Source organism: Mus pahari, chromosome 1 (genome assembly GCF_900095145.1).
Source record: "Mus pahari chromosome 1, PAHARI_EIJ_v1.1, whole genome shotgun sequence".
Lineage (NCBI taxonomy): Eukaryota > Metazoa > Chordata > Mammalia > Rodentia > Muridae > Mus > Mus pahari.
This window is the reverse complement of record NC_034590.1, coordinates 39,243,194-39,264,486: the sequence shown is the minus strand read 5'-3', so window position 1 is coordinate 39,264,486 and position 21,293 is coordinate 39,243,194. Positions and strand designations below refer to the sequence as shown.

Genomic DNA, 21,293 nt, shown 5'->3' with positions numbered 1-21,293 from the left:
TCTCTCTCTCTCTCTCTCTCTCTCTCTTTCTTTCTTTCTTTCTTTCTTTCTTTCTTTCTTTCTTTCTTTCTTTCTTTCTCTCTTTCTTTCGTCTGTCTATCTAATGTCTTTCTAATGAATGTCTGCTTTGTGTACACCTATACCCGCATGCCAGGATTAGAACTCTTTATAGATGGTTGTGAGCCACCATGTGGTTGCTGGAAATTGAACTCAGGACCTCTAAAAGAACAGCCAGTGCTGTTTGTATGAACATATACCTGTATGCCAGGATTAGATCTCTTTATAGATGATCATGAGCCACCATGTGGTTGCTGGGAATTGAACTCAGGATCACTAAAAGAACAGCCATTACTCTTTAACTGCTGAGCCATCTTGCCAGCCCCTCTGCACACACCCCCCCCCCCCAAGCCTGCTTTCTTATACAACATTGGAACTCTTGTGCATGAGTGGCAACACCTGTAGTAGGCTGGGCCCTCCTACATTAACCATTAATCAAGAAAATAGTTCATAGATTTGTCCATAGGACAATCTAATGGAGGCATTTTCTCAATTGAAATTCTTTTCAGTGTCAAATTAACTCTCCCTACCCCACCAAATACCCAACGAGGACACTTATACATGGATTATTTCCTTTAAAACATGTTTAAATTTGCGTAGTTTGATTTGTTCAGTTATCTCTATATTTGTGGTCTTTCTCCGTTATCTGACTATGAACTCCACAAAGGAAGATAAGTCTTGTCAGTCATTAACAGTACACTGCCTGCACTTGGAAGATGTTGACTATTGGAATGAGTGTTTCTGTATCTTTGTTCACTTTTTTCTCCAGTGATTGAAATGTTCCCTTGCTCATAGACTTATTGAACTACTTATCCTTTAAGTACTAGCTCAAATGTTATCTCGTCTGTGATTCCAGTTTTAATCTCTCTTGATGAATTTTCCCTCCTGTTCTTGTATGCTTTCCAAAGTCCTGGATACATACATTATTTGCAGACTAAATCTCATTTTGGGGTATTGTAACTGATGCTACTCTCTTCTGCTAGATAAGGAACCAGGTCACTTATGGTCTGTATCCATCATCCTATTGAAAAATAGTGAGCCAGGCGAGGTGGCCCACGCCTTTAATCCCTGTACTTGGGAGGCAGAGGCAGGTGGATTTCTGAGTTCGAGGCCAGCCTGGTCTACAAAGTGAGTTCCAGGACAGCCAAGGCTTCACAGAGAAACCCTGTCTCAAAAAACAAACAAACAAACAAACAAAAAACAAAAATAGTGAATTCTGAGAAAATGTTGAAGTGGAATTTGGTTACTCTAAAAACTGAAATAACCAGCAACCCATTTTCTCAACTCAGATTAAAAATTTTTTCTTTCTAGATCATAAACCCTAACATGAATTTTCTGTAAGAATTAGCATATTTTTATCAGCATTATAAAGGAATTTGAGAGCTTATGGGGAATTAATGGCATTTCCTGGGAATCAGTTTGTCTCCTCATAGGGTAATGGTAGTCCTGCTATCTAAAGGCTGTATTTATTTCTGTCTTGAAATAGTAATCTTATTGTTCTTTACTAATAAGCATTCTTTCTGCTCCCATTCCCTTCATTTTATCCAGCTAATTTCACATGCTGTTTCAGAAAGGCTCCAGTTTAACACAGCATCCAAGAAATATACTGCCAGTTCACCTGTATTGTTAAGGAAAAATTTGAAACTAGTGGCCAAATTTCTAGGAACCTACCGGTCATTTGTAATGGTGAAAATCATTCCACATGATAAACAGTTGACTTAAAAGTGGGCTTTTGGAAACTGGGTTACTACTTTAGCATACTGTTTGTTTTGATACTAAAGACCTCTTGTTAATGCTGATAGATTTAATTTGATGACATTAATTATGAAAGGGAGTGAAGAAGCTAGTAGATAAGGTCATTTTTTTTTTCTTTCAGATTTGACTTACTTTCCCAAATGTAAAATTGTAGTATTGACAGAAGACTTAAAAAAATGATTTTGGAAACCATTCCAGCTTTGAGAAAGTAAAAGAGTGACACAGTGACCTCCCATCCACCTCTCACCTATGTTGATAAGCAGCTGTCAACATTTGCCACCTTTGCTTGGTCACTTTCTTTTTTGTCACTCTTAGTGTTTGCAAAGTGACCACAGAGTCTAGAAACATTATTACTTTATTTACAGTTTGAAGCTCACTGATTACATCTTCTGGTGGATTCCAGGGAATGTATGTTTGTTTGGTTAAGATCAGAAACACAGCTAAGACCAAATATATAGGTGCCTCTATAGTAATGGTTAGAAATGTACATTGCTAACAAGGAAATCATGTAAGAATCATAGGTCATTAACATACAGTGTTCTGTGATGTCAGGAACCTGCTCTGTAGCTCTCTTTTTCCTCTTCTCCCTTTGCCCTCCCCTTTTTTCTTCCTCTTCTTTCCATTATTTTTATTATTGAGTTGTTTGAGAGTAACTTATGCACCTTGTGATCCTTTCCTCCTAAATACTTCATCTAGTACCTCTTAATAACGGGGACATGTTCTTCCATAACCACCGTATGCTGGGTGTAAGAAATTCAATCTTGATATTATTTGATACAATTCATATTTAGTCTCCAGTTGTGCCATTAATATTTTTAATAGCATTTTGTCTTATGATGTGTTGCATGTAGTTGTCAATAGCTCTTGTATTGTTTAAATCTGAAACAGTTCTTCAACCATTTTTAGTCTTTCCTGAACAGTAGTGTTAAAGAAGTACAGCCTTTATTTTGGGAAGATTGTCTGGCAGTTAAGATTTGTTCTTTTGTGTCTTCATAGTTACATTCAGGTAATGTTCTTCTGGCATAATCTCATGTTAAGTGATGGCACGTGCTTCTGGAGGTAGCTTGATGCCAGTCTGATGATGGTGGTGCTGTTGACTTGGATTGTTCATTGGAAATTTTACCTGCCGGTTTTTTCTATTGTAAAAGATGCCACTGTCTCCTTTGTTGTTGAACCATCTGTTTCAGTTTACCCCAGAATGTTCAAGTAATTGTTATGGTGTGTGTTTCTTGAGGAATCTTGCTTTAGTCAGGTACACATATAGTGATTGCAAATGGTGTTTTTCTATCCCCCCATCTCCCTTTTTAGTGGGTACATTATTTAGTGGGTACTCCATTCTGTTGTAAGGGGATTTTCTTTCTTAGCTGTTTCATTGATACCAACCAATATGAATTCATGGGTTCTTTTTTTAATCACATGGGTTATTCTCTGTTCTTAACTCATTTTGAAAAATGTTTCTAACTAACCCACATTTGGTCAGTTTAACTCTTTGGCTTAACTCATTGTTTCTTTTGATGTGTTCTGTTTTATTTTTTTGTTGTGTCCTTATTTTGTGGAACAATAAGATAGTCTGGCTAATCTTAACGATTTTCTTGGTGCTACTTTAGAATGCCATAACATGATTTTTTTTATTAAAAATTATCTTATGTATATGAGTGTTTCATCTGCATGTATATCTTTGTATCACTTGAGTGCCTGGTGCCCAGAGGCCAGAAGAGAACCATGGATTCCCTGGAACTGAAATTACAGACAGTTGTACCAGGGACTCTGATAGAGCAGCCAGTGCTGAGCCATCTCTTCGCACCTCTCCTCCCTCCCTTTAAGTATAAAGAAACCAAGAACTGGGCAGTAGATAGTGTGTATTATTTGTATTGTTTTAGAGCCTTTTTAACTTGTTAAGCTAAGGAATGTTGGGTTTATGTTGGTAGATTGTAATTTGTCTTTACATTCCTAAAACTTGGAAGAAGAAAGTCCCCCTTTCCACCATCAAATCCAGGGGCTTGTGCATACCAGACCTACTGTCAATAAATAAAGCTAAATATCCAGCCTTTTAAAATGTTAACAATCTCAGGCGGTGCGTGATTCTTTGCACCTGATTCTTCAGTGGTTGTCCTTGTTTTCCAATTTGTGTTAATGGAAATAGGAATCCTGTTTCACAAGTCTTTATATGCTGGATGAGTGTGTTTTATAATACTTTGAACATGTGTTTGTAGTATATAATATCCAAATGATTCAGTGTTGTCTCTCATATCAAACTTAATTCTCTGTTATATTTTAATTTTGTGGAATCTGTTCTTTTAAGTGAGTTACTAATTATGTATTTGGTTTTAAACTTTATTATAGAATAAATGATAAATAAATTTTTTCACTTTTAAATATCTAATTGTGATTAAAATATGCAATCAGTGAACATCAATAAGTAATCTTGACATTGGTGTTTTATAATGTTTTGTTCTTTACCAAATGGTAATTTTTGTGAGCATCATTTTAATTATAAAATGAGGTAACATTTAAAACTTTATTAATTTTGTCACATGTTGTATACCTAATTAACATTTTTTATGGAAGTAAAATTGAGTGCCAAATATTGTGGGCAAAGAATATTTGCTCTTGAGTTAGACATAAAGATAGACTTTTTATTTTCTAACTACTTTGATACTTTGGTTTTTAGTACCTTGTTTGTTTCATTGGGTGAAGTGCTGGGGAATACATGTGAACAAGGCTTGGCTTTTTTAGTTGGCTTGAGAGTGTTGGAAATAATGTGTTTGTAATTCACTTTGCTTGCTTGATGTGTTTAATGCATGCAGTATGGAATACTATAGAAACACATAAAAGGAGCAGTTAGTCAAGTTTCAGTGAAGCCCAGAATATTTAGCCTCAAGGAATTGATAACTGAATTGAAGCCTAATTAATACATCTTCAGCCCAACTCCTGCTCCTAAGGCTGAGGGAACATCTAAGAAGAGTGGGCAGCAAGTTTGTAAGAGTCCAAGGACCAGGAATTCCACTGTGTCATTGTGTCTCCAAGAAGTAACAGGGAAGGTGACCCTGTGATACCTTAGCAACACAGCTGTCTAAACAAGACCCAAAGAAGTACAAATCTAGTAGACGAGCTTAACATGGAAGGGGGAAAATTTCAAAAGGTCCCACCCATTATGAATAAATAAATAAATAAAGTTAGACCATCTTTCAAACAAAAAGAAAATGTGAGGAGCAGGAGTTAGATTGCTTTAAAGAAACAAAGTGGAAGTGGAAGAGAGCTCATGCGCAAATAGTAGTGGAAGATCAGGTTAAATAGGGGCCAGATTATGGAAAGCTTTAAACTTTGATAAGTAAGATATTGTATCCAGTGAAAATTGAACCATCTTGAGTTTGAGAAGAAATTAGTCAAAAAGGTAATTAATGCTGTGGAACTGTTCTAGAGCTCTGTAGCAGTATGTGGAAAGCGCCAGGTTTGATTTCCAGCATTGGAGGGTGGGAGTAATCGTAACATGAAGTAATGGCTTTCTATCAGGAGGTATGTTTTATATCTGGAGTATATAATGTTAGTGTCTTATTACTGATGTTAATCTGTTTCCTTAATTAAGGAGGTGTCTTCTGTCTTCTCTGTGATGTCAGAGTTTTTCCTCTTTTATAATTGATATATATATATATATATACATATATATATATATCTTCAGGGAGATTTTTTTTTTCTTTTTTGAGGATCTGCTAGTTTCTGGTGGTATCTCTTTACACTCTCATCCATTTATTTTAGCATATCTATCAGTAGGTCTTAGAGCAAGCACTGTTTACCACTGTAGAATTTGCCTAGCAGTGATTTTGTAGTTTCTTTAACCCTTAACCATTTAATTGACAGTCTTCTGTAGTGAAGAAGCAGGCGCTCCTTTTCCTTCACTTCCTTGTTGATTCATTTTGATCCATAAAGACTCAAAGATGTTCATGTTATTTTGTAGGTCATAGTTGATGTTACTGTAGATCATGTTGCTCACATTGTTCTGGTTTGACCACTAGAAAGCTCCTCCCTTGCTCCTGTGTTCTTCTGACCTATCACCTATCCTTTTTGAACCTTTCTTACAAGAAACTCCAAGTTCATTATTTCTGTCTGTCCATCTGCCTGTCCATCCTTCCATATATCCATATGTCCATATATCTATACATACATATATCTCCCCTCATACATATATCTCAGCTCTAGAACCATCTTTTCTAGAGAGCTTTGACTTCTTGTTTTAGAGGATGGCATTGACCTAGATGATGCCAGACAGTGGTTGCACACACCTTTTACCCTGGTAAGCAGAAACAGGTGAATCTCTGAGTTTGAGAGAAACCCTGCCTCAAAAAGAAAAACAAAACAAAAAAGATGTGAACTGTTGTATCTCTGTTGAATTAGAGAGATCTTGCTGTTTGTGTGGCATTTCTGTAATAATTTGTATCTCTCCTTGGTTTTCAGCCTAAATTCAGCCAAATAAATTGCCTTTATTTCTTTGTGTATTTTAACTATTTGTTTTTAATTTTAGAGTTAAATTGTTTTTGCAGTAGTGGTTTAATCACTTTTTCCTTCTCTGAGGTGATTGTTTTGGGTTGAGAAGGTATTTCCCATTTGATATATATCAATTTCTGTTTTCTCTTCTTTTCTGGACTTTAAAATTTTTCATGTTTTGAAGGAATATACAGTGCTCATAGGTTAATAATTTTCTCTATTGTCAGTGTGTACTGTTTTATTCCTTTTAAGTAATTATTATTTTTGTCTGTTTTAATGGTTGGAGAAGGGTTAACGAATCTCAGCTTTATGATTCTCTTTTTTTCCTTTACAATCATACATTTTCCCGTTGTCTATTTTGTTTTATTATATAACTGCTAATGATGTTTTTCCCCTCTACCTTTGCCCTGTTTCTCTGGGACCTGGGTTCAGAGTTTCCTTTTACATGGCACCCAGGTTTCTTAAGTTACTCCTGTTTCTTCATAACACCAGGATTTTGGAATTCTTCCTTATGTGTTCTAATCTGCCCAGACACTCTCCAGTACTTAAAGATTTGGAGTGGCTTTTGTGTTTTTGATGTTCTTTCAGAATGGCCCTCAGGCTCTTTTGCTGGCCTCTTTTCTACAGAGCCTGTGTTAGCAGTGTGTAGCAGCTCCAGGAATCAAGTGCAAGGTTTTGGTTATACAGCTTTCATTCACAGAAGTTCTGCAGTAACATCGTTCTTTGTCTTCAGTAATAGTATGTGGTTTTCCTTCCCAGCAAAAACAGTTAAGTGAAATATTTTAGAGTTACATTGCCACCATTGCGCTCTGAAGTCTTTACTTCAAGTAGGGGATCCATTGACTTAATCTGTCAGTTTCTTTAGAGCTTTTAGTTAGAGATGAGCTAGCTAGAGGCTCTAGAATGTTTTGGAATAGAAATAAACAAATGAACACTAAATATTCTTGCCTCTTTCTCATAGCATGTGTATACTAGCTCTGGATTACTGTTAGAATCATCATGCTTTTTTCCTGACAAGCAATGTTGTTAATTTACAGGCTTACGTCCTTTAATATAAATTGAGAATGCCTTGCTTTTACTAAAATGTGAGTTATAGGGCTTACTCTATTCAGCCAAGAGCTCCCCATGGTACTTTTTATTCTGATAGCAATCTTTCCTGTGGTATTTTCTGAAAAGGTAACTTTTGATGTTAATCCTTGAAAATGAAGTTATACTGTTCCTTCCACCTTTATTTGTTTGTTTTTTATGGTCTTGAGCATTGTATGTTGTTTCCCAATTTATAGCATGAATTAAAACCTTTTGTTGTAATGACTATGTAAGAGTTCTTCACCTGACTTTTGAATACTATTTAAAGGAAATCAATATGTATTCCTATATACTGGTCATTGGAACTTCAGAGCTTTCATTTCTTTTTATAGTTTCTGTAAGTATTAAGCAAGCCTCATGGCTATGCACTGAACAGGCATTCTTGTGAGATGTGCTCACCATTTCTTCTACAGTTTGGGCACATTCTTTGTGGGGTGGACATGTGATGCATGGAGTAGAATCCAGCTCCAGTGCCTAGTGCCAGATCCGTGTTACTGGAAAAGGCACATCTTGGATTTACTTCTTCCTTATTGTTCACTTGCCAAGATTAATACTTTTTATTGAGCCCCTGCCCCAAACTTCTTTTATTTTGGCTAAAATCTGAAGCCCCTCAAGGTAATTTGTTTTGATTTTGTTTCCTAAACCACATCTCCTTTTATGGGCTCTATTCTTTACCCTTTATATGTTAATTTAGAATGGAATCATATATGATGTAGTTCTTTGCTACTAGGAGGTGTAGTGGTTTGGGAAGGATAACTTCTATTAATAATCATGATTTATTGATAAATGTCATGTGATTCTTAGACATAGTGATGGGCCACAGAGTTCAGGAAGGAGGGATGTACAGGTGATGGGGAGTGCTTCATGATGCATGGTGTCTGAGCTGGAGAGAAATTGTTCTAAAAATTAAACATGTATAAAGGCATTTTATATAGAGAAATTTTTAGCAAAAGACTCAGAATTGAAAGAGTAGAGTCAGACAAGTACAGAGTACAAGTGTTGACTAGAATGGAGGACTTTTCAGCAATAGAAGAGCTTAGGGAAGCCACGGCTTGAGATCAGATTGTAGGTGCTCACACGAAGGCCTGAATATGGAGTATTGGGTTTTGTTCTTACGGTGAAGAAATTGAATTAGAAGTGGTGAGTCTTCTTTAATATGCTCATAATGAATAAAGACACTAATGCTTGTCCTTTTATATCTGTAGAGCTTTGTTAATGAATCAATGTTTAGGGCTGCCTTTTACACAGTGTAGTGCTAGGCTCAGTTTTTGTTTGATAGAAATAGATACATGTATCATGGGAGTAGAAGCCATAGGCAAGAACTCCTTTTTTCATTCTTCCCCCTATTCTACTATCATCTTAATCTCTTTTCCTAGACCACACCTTATTAGGTAGTCTTTTCTTTAAGTTTTTAAATGATTTTCAGAGCTGAGTGGCTTTCATGATAAGTAAGTTGTGCATCATGAGTGTTACTTGTTGGTAGCCTGAACTTTTGAAAGTTTTAAATTAAATCAAACAATACGTTCTCTTCTTGGGGCTAATTACTTGCATACCATTTGCCAGTGTGTTGGGCCACATTCATAATTCTCCTGGTACTTATTGAGGTAACAGACTTGTACAAGTACCTGCTTCCTCCTACCTTCATTGGACTACTTTTCTGATTTATCCATGTTTATTTATTGTCTAGAAGTTATATGTTTCATTTTGTGTAGGTTGTGTTTTCTACATCACTTTTAATGGCTATTTTGGTTGTTTCAAGTTTGAAGCTGAATTATAAATAAAACCTGAACATTTGAATGAACACAAGTCTTTTTGCAGATATATGCTTTTGCTTTCCTGGGAAAATACCGAAAAGTGTAGGATTCCTGGTCACACAACTGTTTTGCAGTATAATTGTGTGGATTTACCATCTTACCAACAGTGGGTGAAAGTTGTGGTTTCTGTCATTTACACCATCATGTGTTGTCAGTCTTTAAAGCTGAACCACTTTAATGAGTATGTCTGCATTATGCTATAACTTAAAATTGCATATCCTTAGTGAGTAATGATACTTAACATTTTTCATTTACTTACTGGCTATTCATGTTTTTGGTGAAATGTCTCTTCACATTTTTTGCCTATTTTAAGCTGTTTCTTTGTGTTTTTATATAAGAGATCTTTATATTTTCATGATAGATTGGTTTGGCACACACCTCCAACCCCAGTGCTCTGGAGATTGAGGTAGATGGATTGCCAATTCAAGGCAACCTTGGGCCACATAGTGAGACCCTATCACATAACAAACAAGAAAGTCAAATAAGAAACAAGAACAGTTCCTGATAAGAAGCCTTTTTTTGAGTTGTCTCTGTTGTATTATCAACTTTTTTTTTTAAAATGATTTCTTTCAAAGAGCAGGTTTGATTTTTGGTTTACTTTGTCGGTGTTTTTATTTAGGGTACCTGATTTTTGTGTACTATCTGACAAACCTATGCCTTTTAGCAGAATTTAAAGAAAAAAATTAAGGTGTGTGAAATATATACCCTTTTTATTTTAATTTATCCTTGTGTACACACACACACACACACACACACACACACACACGCACGCGGCATATCATTGGACAACCCACAGGAGTTGGTTCTCTCTTTCTACCTTAGTGAACTCATGTTGACAGGTTTGGCAGCAGAGAACCTTTACCTGATGAGCCATCACGCTGTCCTCTAGTTAGTAGAATTTTTGTCCTGTGTTTATTTTGGAAGTATCATTGTCTACCTTTTATGTATAAGCCTGTGATTCATTTTGAGTCAATGTTTACAAATGATAATATTGTTGTCTATGTGTTTGCCCAAGGATCATTTGTTACTGAGACTTTTCCTTAACTAGTACCTTTGTTGATTATCATGTACGTGCGCACACACGCGCGTGCACGCATGTGTGTGTGTGTTTCTACATTTACTATTTTACACTGAATTGTGTGTGTGTGCTTAATTACAAAAGCATACTGTATTACATTGTCTTAAATTCAGATAGAGTGGGTTCACCTATCTTTGTTTATTCATAAAATTGTTTTAGTGGTTGTGTTGTTTTTAACTCTGACCCAGGAAATGGCAAAAACATGGGAGAGGAAGGATTTGTTTTGGGTCAGGGTTTTTTTGTTCGTTTGTTTGGTTTTTTTGTTCCAGTGGTGTGGAAAGTGTGGTGGCCAGAGTGACTCTTAGCTGTGGTGTTTAGAATATGAGACTGCTTTGCCTACTTCTGGGGAGATCAGGATGGAGAGATGGGGCAAGATATGTGGCTATAAACCTCAAAGCCCAACCCCTCATTAAGCCTTACTTTTCGGATGTTCCACAACCTCCTGAAAGAGCGCCATCAGCTGGGGGCTAAGTGTTAGAACACATGAGCCTGTGGAGGACGTTCTGCGTCCACATCACAGCATCTGTGTTACCAGTTTTAAACTGTCATGGCGGTGTTGAGACAAGGCCTCTCTTAGTCACCTTTAATGCCCTAAGCTCACAGAAATTCTCTTGCTATCTCCCAAATGCTGTGATTAAAGGTGTGGACTACCATGTTGGCACCATTTCAGTTTTGGTTTTGTTTTGCTTTGTTTTGTTTTTTCCCCACAGAGACAGGGTTTCTGGGTGTAGTCCTGGTTCTCCTGGAACTCTCTCTGTAGATCATACTGGTCTTGAACTCACAGAGATTCTCCTGCCTCTGGCTTCTGAGTGCTGGGATTATAGAGGCATTCATCACCTCTGCCCCACCTATGACAATTTTTATAAGAACGTTTGTTGGGATTTTGATTGTAACTGTGTTGACTCTTTGGTAATTTGGGGAGAATCAGTATTATAACAGTTTTGAGAATTCAGATGAATGAGCATGGCATCTCCATTATTTTAGAACTAACTTACTTTTACTGTTTCTTAGTATTTCCCATGTTAGTCTTACACATGTGTTGTTAAATTTATCTCTAAATATGGTTTTGATGCCAAATGATGACATTTAAAATTTTTAAATTTGGGCCTGGAAAGATGGCTGAGAGGGTTAAGAGCATACATTGGTTTTGTAGACAGTCCAAGTTTGGGTTCCCAGCATCCATACTGAGTGGTTACAGCCACTGGTAATTCCAGCTCCGGTGGTCTCTGGCCTTCACTGGTGCCTTTGCTTTCCTGCACAAACCTACAGGCAGACACATACATAACATTAAAAATAATTAAATCTTAAACAGTTTATATGTACATAAATAATAAATATAAATTATACAAAATTTAAAAAATTTAAATTTGTATTTGCCATTATTAATATATAAAAATGCAATTAGTTTAGGGCTTATGTCTTACTCCTACAAGACTCACCTGTTAGCTTTAGTCACTTTATATTCTTTGAGCATTTTCTGTATATGTTGTCCTGTTAGGTGTGTAGAGAAGGTATTTTATAGTCTGGGTGTGTTTTCCTTGCACTAATTGCAGTGGTTAGAACACCCACAAAATGCTGACTAGAAAGACGAGTGGGCATCTCTTTTGGCCCACTCTGTACCATCAAGGATGGCAGGTTGTATGTTTTCTGTAGGGGCTGAGGTTTCCACTCCTCCCTTTAAGAAGTTTTTTTTTTTTTTTTTTTTTTTTTTTTTTTTAGCTTTCAATGCATTCATTAAAATTAAGTGAATAGTTTTTTCTAGAATATTAATATAATAAATTACATTTTTTTGACTATTGAACCAATCTTGTTTTCTTGAGACGAACTTCAGTTGTAGTATGTTCCCTTTTCATATATTGATAACACACTAGTGATATTAGTATATAGTTTCTTTTTTCTTGTGCCCCTTTGCTTCATTTTTATATGAGGGTTATTTAGGTTGGTCTTCACTAGATTAAAGAGCCATCCCCCCCCCTTTTTTTTTTCCTAAAAGAGATTGCATTATACTGACATAAAATCTGTAGGCATACATTTTTTACAACCTACTTTTAATAAGCATTCAACCTCTCCTCTAGCCCACCACCTAGTAGAGGTAGTGGAAGAGAAAGAAGAATTATAGGAAGTGGAGGAAGTGGACCTGTTCAAAAATAGTTCTTTGGGGCGAGTTCGATCTTTCTCAGCAGTTCAGTCCCATAGCAAACATCAAATATGACTCAGCAGCTGCTGTCCAGTGCTCTAGGCAGGCAGCATCAGGCACGAACCAGCATCTGTAGTTCAATCCTGAAGGATTGCAGGGCTGGCCAGCCCACCTGAGGCAAGGCCATAGAAGCGACAAACTGCTGCAGGAACCTCACAAACAGTTCTTGTGTGAATTTCTCTCAGTGGTGCATCACAAGTTGAACTTAACAGTGCTAAGTGTCATTAGTGCAGAATAGGGAGGCAGAGCAAACCAAACTAGGGCTCAGTGCTTATCTCCCACTATTTGTATGGTCATATTTACACTCCTTCATCACAGGTCCTTTCATGTGTTTGCTCTATCAAAACATCATTTCACCAGTGTCTGCTTCAGGAAATTGTTCTTTCACATGTTTGCTTTAGTAATATATCCTTTCACCTGTGTACCCCAGCAAACCATAGTTTTACATAACTAACTTTCCACTAACTTTCCAAAGAAACTAGAAGTTTCTACTTCAGAAATCTTTAGATGTTTAAAGAATTCACTAATGACTGGCCTCATTTGGATCTGGAATTTTCTCTATAGTAAATACCTTTTGATAATGATTTTAATTTTTTTTATTAGACTTGGGGTTAATATATAGTTTGTTTGCTTTGATAATCTGTATGTTTCAAGGAATTTTCTCTGCTTCACTTAAGCTGTCAAATTTATTGGCACCAAGTTGTTCTTATGTTTCATGTTTGAAGAATTTGCAGCAATATGTTTTTTCAAAAAATATTAATAGTAGTTTGTTTCTTCTTTTTCTTAACTAGTCTAGCTAGGAGTTCTCAAAGAGTCAGTTACCTTTGTTTTAGTGACTTGACATATATTTCTTTATGTACATCTATTTCTTTATGCACATAAATGTCTTTATATACTTGAGCAGTTTTTACTGTTATTTCCTTAGTTCCTTTAAGTTTAGTATATTGTTTTTCTTAAAACTTTGTTCTTTTCTGACAGCACTCAAGAGTTGTGAATTTCCAAGTGTGTTTAGCTTTACTTTATAATCTGATAGTTTAGTTATCACTTAGCTCAGTATATTTAAAGTTTTTCTTATGTTCTTTGAGTTGTATATTATTTAGAACCATTCATATTTATAAATATTTGGAAAATAGCAAGTGACATTTTATTAATCTTTACTTTGTAGTCAGAAATAATTTTTGTGTGAGTTCACTCCTTATACATTTATAGTCCTGTATATGTTTGTGTTTAATATGCCAGGAGACATATGCACTTGAATATATTTTTTATGTTGTTGAATGTAGAGCACAGTTAATCCAAGTTGGGTTATAGTACTAGTCATGGGTTAGATACTTTTCTGTCTATTAATTTACTGTTGTAAAGGGATTTTGAATCTTGAAGTATAATTGTGATTCATTTACTTTCTGTTTGGTTTTGTAGTGCTTGTTTCATGTATGTTGTAACTTGCTACATAAACATTTATAATTTTTTTGTATTTTTGAAAAGCCAACATTAAGTATCATGAACTGTCCTTTTATTCCTCATAATAGTCCATCTCCTGAAATCTCTTTCTCCAATGGAAACCAGGTAGATGACCTAATTAAACTTATTTCTGATACTCTATTCTACCTGGTGCAGACTCAGTCCTATTTAAGCCCTATTTAGATGCTTGCTGAAAGTTCTAGGTTCTAGGTTCTGTGCTTACTTGTGCATTCTCTCTGTCTCTCCCTCTCACTGTCTCTTTTCTTCCCTCCTTCCTCCCCCCACCCTTTTGTGAAAGGGTTTTTCCATAACAGAGCCAGGTGTCCTTTGAACCTTGTAGACCAGGCTGCCTGCCTGCCTTTGCCTACCCAGCGCTGAGATTAAGGGCATGCATCACCATGCCCAGCTGTGGTCTTTATTTCTGAATAACTGGCTATAAAGCATGGACTACCAAAGCCTCATCACAGGTTTGATGAGCTCATAGATAGAGATCTTTAAAAATGCATGTACAGTATAATTGGAGAGGTTTATACTTGCAAAACTGTAGTGCTTTTGCTCATTTGAAGTGATGAGAGTTGTAAGGCTCCCTGGGATTGGCTTGGCTAATGGTATACATTGAACTGAAAATTTAAGGTCATTTCCTGGAAGCGGTGAGTGTGTAAAGTTACAGACCTTGATTGTTTAGGCAATATATGTAGTTCCAGTTAAGGACAATATAGATAAATGGATAGTAGTAGAGGGGATAGGGTTAGCAACTACAGATGTACAGGTATTTTATTCTCAGCTACATGTGGCAGTGAGTTTTGGGGGTTCAGCTAGATGTTTTTATAACTGTCTGCAACACTGAATTAAAATCCAAAGTTAGTTTTTGAAAGTGTGTTTCACTATAGATCATTAAGTCCAAGTCTAAACTTTTGGCCTTTTCCATGCAGATTTCTGCACATGTGAGAGGGTATCCAGTTTGTCCAGTGATTGTTCTTTACAGATTTGGACCACTATATTGTGTTTGCTAATCATTGACTGTAGTCCCAAAAAAGCCTTGTGAAAATGTTATGCCCTGTGTAACAGCAGAGTAACATAAAAATAAAACTACATTTTATAAACCCTCCCCCAAAATAAAAGAATTATAAAAACTTGGTTTTTTAATATTGTCTTTCAGAAATTATTTGAGAATTATGATCAAAACATGATTAATAATGACTTTTCTATAAAATCGAGCAAATGTGTGTGTGTGTGTGTGTGTGTATGTATGTATGTATTAAAATTTCCACTTAATCAGTTACTTACCATAAAGGAATCTGCTAAATCATTTTGTCCACTGTGACACACCAAGCAAATACTAAAAATAACTATTTAGATGGGGGACCCATAAAAATAGTGCTCTAAATTACTGGATTAAGTTTGAGGTATTTATTTTCTACATTTTAATACATTTAGGTGAAAAGCCTAAAGTATCTTTTAAAAACAAGCATCTTACTACCTTTGCCAAGAAAAAGAGACTTCTTTGTGTATCTTTTAATGTCCGATGCTTAATATTTAACTTGCAAATGCAAAAACAGTATTTGGCAGTTTGTGTGATTCCTTTAAAGGATGTGCCCTTTAGAAACAAAAATTATGAACTCACAACAATTAAAACTGCTAGATTAGAGTCTTAACACTTGATTTCTTCAGAGACATGATCCGTTTTCACTAGATAAGCAGATTTACTTGGGGATAGTTGAATAACCTGCACCTTTCTCTCCCATTGTGTTAACCCTGGTGTTGGTCCTGGTTAGTTGAGGTGAGGAGTGGGGTGTGACTTAGCCATTTTTACCTTTTACTCAGATGTCTCCAGGCGTGATGTTCTTTATGCACTTGATATATTGGGTGGGTTTCATAATGGAGCTGAATTGTTTGTTTGTTTGTTTTTTTCCGAGATAGGGTTTCTCTGTATAGCCCTGACTGTCCTGGAACTCAATTTGTAGACCAGGCTGGCCTCGAACTCAGAAATCCGCCTGCCTCTGTCTCCTAAGTGCTGGAATTAAAGGCGTGCGCCACCACGCCCGGCTGGAGCTGAATTGTTAAAGTGATGTTTTCTATTCATTGTTGCCCTTCTAGAGTCATTATCTTATTTTTTGTTTGCTTTAGAAGACAGCTGGTGAAAGTATAAGTATGCATCTCATGTTGGAGCACAGACACATTTTAGGAGAATGCAAATCATTGCCACATAATGCAATATTTTAAACTATTTTTTTAAAGACTTACTTATTTTATATAAGTATACTGTAGCTGTCTTCAGACACACCAGAAGAGGGCATCAGATCTCATTACAGATGGTTGGGAGCCACCATGTGGTTGCTGGGATTTGAACTTGGGACCTCTGGAAGAACAGTCAGTGTTCTTAACCGCTGAGCCATCTCTCTAGCCCTTAAACTATTTTATAAATACTTTAAGTATAAGGCTGCCATGTGATATAGAGAATAGGAAAATAGGACCTAGGACTCCAGTTTTGAATCTCATATTGCATTTATTACTGAACATTTAAGCAATATTTCCTGAAAAAAATGGGTGTGACATTAGGCACTTTATTGGTTGGCATTTTATTGGCTAAGCAAAACAAATGCCTTTTGCCAACTGAACTTTGCATCATTCATCAAGTATTTTTGATACTACCTACCATGAATGGTATTGGGTATTAGACATTTTTAATAATAAATTCTCTGAGAATCAATAATAACACAGCTCCTTTATCCTTTTTTTTCCTTAAGGAATTACATCTTGTGGAAAAGAAACAAAGAAGAGTTTTCTGCAAGGATCAAATGTAAGAGTAATTGATATCTAGTAAGATATTTTTCCTTTTACCATGTTATGAAATGTAACCATAGTGAAACATTTCCTAAAAATTAAGCTATTTTTGTGACCTTGGATGACAGTAATTTTAGAGTTTATCTGGGAGATTAGTTAAGATCAGTTGAGGAAATTTGTAAGATCTCACTGAATTGTATAATGTTGAACATATATTATCAAGTATTCTTATTTTATCTGGCCTTCCTAAGATAACCTTAAACTTTTTACCTCGTGTACTTCCATATAAAATGTTAATTAATGTTAATTTTTATTGGAAAATATCAATCTTTATTAAACATTGCAGTTCCTGGTGATAATAAATAGGAAATAGAAAAATAATATAAGGTTAAAGGACATAAATTAAATAACCAAAGGATTTTCAAATAAAAAGTCAAAGGAAGAGCCAGGCGTGGTGGCGCATGCCTTTAATCCCAGCACTCAGGAGGCAGAGGCAGGCGGATTTCTGAGTTTGAGGCCAGCCTGGTCTATAGAGTGAGTTCTAGGACAACCAGGGCTATACAGAGAAACCCTGTCTTGAAAAACAAACAAACAAACAAACAAAAAACAAAAAACCAAAACAACACAAAAGGTCAAAGGAAGTCTAGCCATGCCTCAGAGGTGAAGGTCAAAGAGAGAAAGAGAACACATTTTAGGGGGTATTTAGAGGAATGAGTATTTTGTGAGGATTTGAAGTTGTTGCCTTCTTGAGACCATGTTTACAAAGGTGTATGGATTAAGTTACCTTGATCATGTTAGCCTAGGTAAGTGCTTACAATAAGCTAGTAAGATGGTGGTCCTCAGAGCTTTCATAAGTAAAACCTCATCCGAACTTTACTTTTTTTTTTCTTTTTTTTTATTATTTTTATTTTCTTTATTTACATTTCAAATGCTATCCCGAAAGTTCCCTATACCCCCCCCCCCCCGCCCCTGCTCCCTTACCCACCCACTCCCACTACTTGGCCCAGGCCTTCCCTTGTGCTGGGTCATATAAAATTATCAAGACCAAGGGGCCTCTATCGAACTTTACTTTTTATTTAAGGTAGGAGAGACATAAATTATGTTAATATTAGATTATTTAAAACCAAGTACTTTAGAAATATTGATAGGGATTGAACCTGATAGTCACATTAGTAAAATCTCAGGAAAGGTGTATTAATTGTGGGCTTTGTTATGTTTTCTTTGGGTTATTTTCCCCTTGTCATTTCAAGAATCCTTTTGTTGCTGGGCACAGTGATATAACTCAATTCTACCTCTGGGAAGCTGAGGCAAGAGGATCAGAAAATCCTTGCCAGAATTGTCTACATAATGAGATCTTGTCTTAAAGAGAATACTTTTGCTATTTAACAGTTCAAAGGTGTTTTATTTTTATTTATTTTTTTATGATTCAAGACTTATTTAAGTTACAGTCAGTGATCTGCTGCTTCCTCCATGAGTAGGAGTAGGTAAAGCATCATATTCATAGCTGTATTTCTGTAGCTTAATGAGCTTTATTTGAATTAAGACTTGCTTGGGAGTTCCTAAAATATTTATTAGATGGGAAATGCTTTAAAGATATATATACTTGAGAGCCTCAGATTAGGAATCTTCCCTCTAATTATGGATAGGAATTAGAGGCTTGTCATGGGGACTGACAAAAGTTTAAAAAAAATTTTTTTCCCTTAGAACATTTATGAACTGTCATGTTTTAGGTTTGTAATCATTTAAGTTCTTTTTGTATATAGAGTGAGGTAAAGATTGGGGTTCATTTCCTTGATTATAGGTACCATATTTTTTCTGGCAAATTCTTAAAGAAAGACCTTTTTCTCCTGTTGAATTATTTTGGAGTCTTTGATACAAATCATGTCACTATTTATGGGCTTGTTCTGAATTTTGCTCTGTTCTGTTGATTTGTTATCTTACTTACTGTAGCTTTATAGTAATTATTAAATCAAGTAATATTAGCTGGGGGTAGTGAGTGGTACATGCCTTTAATCTCAGTACTCAGGAGGTAGACATTGGTGGATCTCTGTGAGTTCTAGGCCAGCCTAGTCTATAGCCAGGGCTACATAGTGAGACTGTGTCTCAAAATAAACAAATGAACAAATAACAAGAAAAAAGTAAGATTACTTCCCAGCTTTGCTATTTGATTCCAAAATAATTTTGTCTACTCTGGTCTTTTCTATTTCTCTCTCTCTGGTTTAGCATTGGCTCGTCAGTTGCTACAAAACAAGTAATGGGATTTTGATGATGAGTGCTTTTACCCTAAGAATCAATTTAGGGAGAATTGACTTGCTAATGATATTGAGTCTTGCAAATGGTATCTTTTCCTATTTAAGTCTTCTTTTAAAGTCTATCTCAACAGTATTTTTGGTTTTCAATGCAAAGGTTTTATACCTATTTATTTCATTAACCACTAATGATTTTTTATGTTAGTGTTAGTTTCTAACAGTTTGTTGCTAATAACAGTGACCCACACTGTTGTAAGTAAGTTGTATGTAAGATTTTGTAATTTGTCCATCTATAAACTTGGTGCTAGTAATACTTTAGATTCCTTCAGATAGTCTATGTAGATCATCTTTTGTCTATGGCCAAGATTATTGCTTCCTCCCTTTTAATTTTATGTCTGTTTCTTTTGCATTCTTCATTTTGTTGACGAACCATCCCAGAGAGGTGTTGAATAGAAATGGTAAGAACTAACATCCTTCTCTTACTCCTGATCATATGTTGAATACCTTCAGCCTTTTTACCAGCTTCTGTTGATCATTCTTTCCTTATTGTGAATGAGTGGTAGAATTTTGTTAGCTGTGGGGTTTTTGTTGTTGTTGTTGTTGTTTTTAATTTATTGAGATGATGTTTTTATTTTTTCTTTTTGAATATTTCAATGTGATTGTCAGCTACATTAATTTTAGAACATTAAACAACTAATCATGAGTTTTTGAGGTAATCCCTGTTCAGTTATCTTTGTATATTACTGGTTTCATTTATAAAATTTAACTCTTTTTGTGTTTATTTACTTTTATTTTTTTCTCATATATTACAGTCTTGCTTGCATTTTGATTTCCCCTCCTGCCAGCACCCCTCCCCAAGATGTTATCTTTTTCTGATTTTTTTTTGGACTTTCAAGACTGGGCTTCTCTGTGAATTCCTGGCTGTCTTGGAACTTGGTCTGTAGACCAGGCTGGACTTGAACTCACAGAGATTCCCCACTGCCTGTGCCTCCCAAGTGCTGGCACTAAGGGCATGCTACCCTACCACCTGGTTTGTTTTGTGTTTATAAAAGACCCCTTGGTTTGTAGAAATTTTTTTGTAACTTTTTAAAAGTCTCTCTCTCTCTCTCTCTCTCTCTCTCTCTCTCTCTCTCTCTGTGTGTGTGTGTGTGTGTGTCTGTGCACACCTGTGTGCCTAAGCAGAGGCCAGAAAAGGCCATCCGATGGCTTCCTCTGTCAGTTTAAATTCATTCATTTGAGGCAAATCTCTTCCCTGAATGTATGGCTAGCTTGAACAGCAGCAAGCTTCATCATTCCTGTCTTTTACTTTGGGATGATGCTTGCTCTATGGATGCCAGTCCTCATGATTTCAGAGCAAGTACTTAGCCGCTGAGCCATTCCTCCAGCTCCTATTCTTTCTAGATTTTTTTTTTTTTAAAGATTAGATTAATGCAGGTCTCTCTGGGAATGTTTGTGAAGTATTCAAGTTCTTTTCTAATTTTTTTTTCCTTAAAGGAAAATTGGAGTTAAGAAATGATTAGAGTGATGGAGATTAAACTTAGCCCCTCGTTCATGTTAGGCAGCTGCTCTACCACCTAACTAACCCTCCAGCCCATAAAAAGGTTTTAATTTAGGTTTAAGAATAGGCATTGAGAAGAACAGAGCATGCTTGTATATGAATACACATTTAATCTTGAGTTTCTGTGTTTTCATATTCTTCCCTGTGTCACATGGTTATTTCCATTGAATTCTAACATATGGATTTTCCATTGTGAGTTTTTTCTATTTACTTTCCGGATATTTATGTAAATTTCCAGATGTATTTCTTCATAGGGCACTGATTTAATCAGAACATACATGTTTGACATCTTTTGAACTTTGTGACGTTTATGAGAAGGCATAGAAAATGGGCTGTGTTGGCAATTGTTTTAATGTGTGCCAAGGAGGCTGTGTTTGAGTAGAAATTTCTAAAATTGATAGGTCAAATTACTTGAGTAGTTTTCTTTCTTAACTTTTCAAGCTTACACCCTGACATTACAACCTTAGTTGTTCTAATAATTGAATATAATAAATGGATTTGTTTCTCTTTCACTTCTTGGTTCATGTATTTTGAAGCTCTATTATTGGATGCATATGACTATTTAGTGTCTTTTATGAGGAATTGGCTTTTTTTTTTTTTTGCCACAAAATGTCCTTCATTATCTCTGTAATAGGTTATGAAATAGTTACAGAAATAATTTCTGTAGTTCCTGACAGAAATCCTATTATTTTTACATACAACCTTTCCTTTTTTCTTTTTTCCTTCCTTCCGCCTTTTGGTTGTTTGTAAGACTTGTATTTTTATTTTGAGT

The 21,293-nt window shown here is 35.7% G+C and overlaps 1 protein-coding gene across 9 annotated transcripts in view; it reads left to right on the top strand.

Moving 5' to 3' along the window:
* Positions 1-21,293, top strand: part of Mef2a (myocyte enhancer factor 2A) — a 118,188-nt gene that overhangs the window by 6,259 nt on the left and 90,636 nt on the right. For 4 of the 9 annotated variants that reach the window (XM_029541046.1, XM_021221480.2, XM_021221511.2 and 1 more), the window contains exon 2: positions 16,678-16,730. The exons of 4 other annotated variants lie outside the window; for them this stretch is intronic. The gene's annotated coding sequence lies outside the window, so the exon portion shown is untranslated. Of the gene's footprint in view, positions 1-16,677; positions 16,731-19,401; positions 19,422-21,293 lie in introns of all 9 variants that reach the window. One more of the 9 variants, XM_029541038.1, reaches the window with a different exon arrangement.